Here is a 3,323-nt window from a genome sequence, read left to right as displayed (position 1 = left end):
GAGATATAGTTTCAAATATAGGATGTTTTTGAAAGACACTATATTTTATAATGAAATTATATATACTTTCTCACACAACAATTAAAATATATTTATTTTAAATCATTTATTTATTTTAAATCGTTCATCTTTCTTCCCCATCTCACTCTCACACACACACGCACATATACTACTTTGGGAGCAAAAGAGTTTTGTTTATATTTCACGCCGAAGAAAAAAGTTTATTGACAATCCATTTATTTAACAACAATGAAACAAAGAGGTATATAACAATTTGTCAGTGAATTACACAAATGGGTAAAATTTCCGAGGCTTCCACCACCCCCAACCCATTTTTCGGACCACAGAAAGGGTTTGGTAATTTTTCAGATTAACACCCGCACGATTTCTACTAGGGCGTTAGGGTTACGGTTTTAGGGTCAGGGTTAGGGTTTATGGTTAGTGTTAGGGCTAGGGTTTAGGGTTAGGGTTAGTGTTAGGGTTAGGGTTAGGATTAGGGTTGGTGTTAGGGTTAGGGTTTTAGGGTCAGGGTTAGGGTTTTAGGGTTCGGGTTAGGGTTTAGGGTTAGGGTTAGAGTTAACCTAGAAGGGACAGGCCCCTTATTTTTTCGTTAAGGCTGTTGGTAAGTTTTCCTAAGTTACTCCAATCCAGATCCCCAATGCAAACCTTCAGATCAACCTTCTCCTATGCAGATCTCTAATGCAACTTTAAAAAAACAGTCAATGAGAGGAAATATCCAATAAACTGATTCCTTATGGGATTTCCCAATCAAATTGCCAGCAAACCATTTTCAGCCAAACCAATTTCAACGGATTTCGCTCAAATCTGATGTCGATGTTACTTATTTTGGTTTGAAATAAAGCACTTGATCACTTAATAATCCTAGCTTAATCCCGGGAAGCACCAGGCTATACTGCTTGTATAAGCTAAAACTAGAACTACAAAATGCCATAATAAAACAATGGCAAGAAAGACTCTTTCATGGCAAATAAGCTAAACAGAAAGGAAATAGACAAAATAAAATCCCAACGGTACTCAAAACACTTAATCGCAGCATAAGATCGTAGACTTCCCATCAGAAATCACCAAAAACACACAGGGAAGCAGAACACAATAAGCAACTGCAGAATAAGGTGTGTGAGGGGGGAGGGGTGAACAATAAACCATATCGTCTCTAGCTACCCCCTCTTAGCCAAGGAAGAATATTCCACTGAAATGGCATAGTTGATACTTACACTGGAAGTTGTGCTAGTACTATGAAATGTCAACAGTAAAAAGATGGTATAGGCATACCACAGAAATTGACAAAGCAGTCGTACTCTGGGATATGCCAATATACACAGATAGGGAAATCAAATTTAATCGACCAGATATTATTATCAAGAACCGCCAAGAAAAAAATGCCTTCTAATCGACGTATCAGTCCCAACAGATGAGAATGTAACTAAAAGAAATGAAGAAATTTTCGAAATACAAAGATCTGGAAATAGAGATTACTCGAATAAGGAACCTGAAGACAAAAACAATCCTTGGGTGCATTAGGTTTGGTAAAAAAAAAAAAATGCAAATAAATACATAACCAAAACTCCAATACATGTGACTATATTTAACAGGCAGAAAATAGTACTACTAGGCACCGTGCACACCCTATTTAGAGTAGTATGCTATTTTATACAGTAAAAATAACAACACATACCTAAGGTCGATAAAGTTGCGCTTGGAAGTGCTTTGAAAACATGCAATAAAAATAAGAGTGCTGAATGGTAACACTGGTCAACACATATTTTCTGGCACAAGGTTTATCAATGAATTTTTAGTTAATTATGAGGTGCTGAATCCAAATCTGGCATCAGATTTTGTCCATCACATCAGATTTTTGAGATATAAAATCTTTTAGTTTAGCTAGAAACAGCTATTTAATGCTCATAAAGGAGGAATTAAACATACGTAGATGCAATTTTTAAGAGACAATATGCCTTTTTTTAATCTAATAAATCAAAACACGAAGTTGTGTGAGTAAATGTACATTAGCATATAAGAATTAAGCATTGTAATAACAAAATATGAATACAAAATTTCTATCCAATGTGATCATTCATTCTGAACATGTTATTACTACAAGACCGTTTTTTGACAATCCTTTGTGCACAGCTTCTGGAATGTCTCTCATCAAGCTCCAGCAGTAATCTGTTTGAGTCCCATCGGCCTTGGTAACATTCTTCCATTACTTTTACGTCTTGATGAAAGTGTTCACCTTATTCTTCGCTAATATCGCCCAAGTTCTCTGAAAGTTCAAACAAGTGACTGTGTAAGTAGCGCAATTTAATGCTCATTCTATATCAAAGTGCTTGAAAACTCCAGAGCAGCTCCTCCACAATCTCTTGATAATTGTCTGTTTTCTTGTTCCCAAGGAAATTCCGCACCACATCAGAGAAGGCATTCCAAGTTCTAGTCTCACTCGCTCTCATTGTTGTAACAAAATGTGGATCCCAGAGGAATGTTCTTATTTGAGGTTCATTAAATATTCCTCCTCCTCCTCCTCCTCTTTCTTCTTCTTCTTCTTGATTTTCTTCTTCTCATCATTGAGACTTGGAAATATTGTACATATATATCTGAAGCAATTCATCAAAGCTCTTGATCACAGTAGAGTTCATAAGAACACCAAGTTTTATGTGCAGTGGGAGGAAGACATGTTTTCCTATCAACCAGAGGGTCATTAATGAAGGTTTTGTCACCCGGCATCAAACTGTTTCTTGATGGGCCATTCTTTTTTCATTCAATGATCCTTTGTAGCCTTACTGTCCCAGTAGCACAGGAAACAAGTGTACTTAGTGTAACCTCCTTGCTAGCTCAGTAGAAGGTTTACCATTTTCAAATCGACACAAATTACCCATCCATGAACATGATTTGCAACCTCTCCAAAACAATCTTGATGTTAGCGTACTCCTCTTTCATTTTTATACCGTGTCCTATTCCTGTAAATAGTGGTGTAAAGTCAACTTTTGATATGTTCCATATAAATAAAGGCATATACTGAGGTTAATTTTGGAATTGGCACCCCAAAATTAGTCTAAAACAGCTCTAAGATTTTATACCAGAGAAAAAAGTTTTTTGTTGGCTGGTGTAATATACACAGACACATAGACACACACAGACACACATACACATATACATACATACATACATACATACATACATACATACATACATACATACATACATATAACTATATATATATAGAAGAGTGGGTGTGTGGTAAGTAGCTTGCTTATGAACCGCTTGGTTCCGGGTTCAGTCCCACTGCGTGGCATCTTGGGCAAGTG

Source organism: Octopus bimaculoides, chromosome 14 (assembly GCF_001194135.2).
Source record: "Octopus bimaculoides isolate UCB-OBI-ISO-001 chromosome 14, ASM119413v2, whole genome shotgun sequence".
In the NCBI taxonomy this organism is placed as follows: Eukaryota; Metazoa; Mollusca; class Cephalopoda; order Octopoda; family Octopodidae; genus Octopus; species Octopus bimaculoides.
This window is presented reverse-complemented; position numbering follows the sequence as displayed.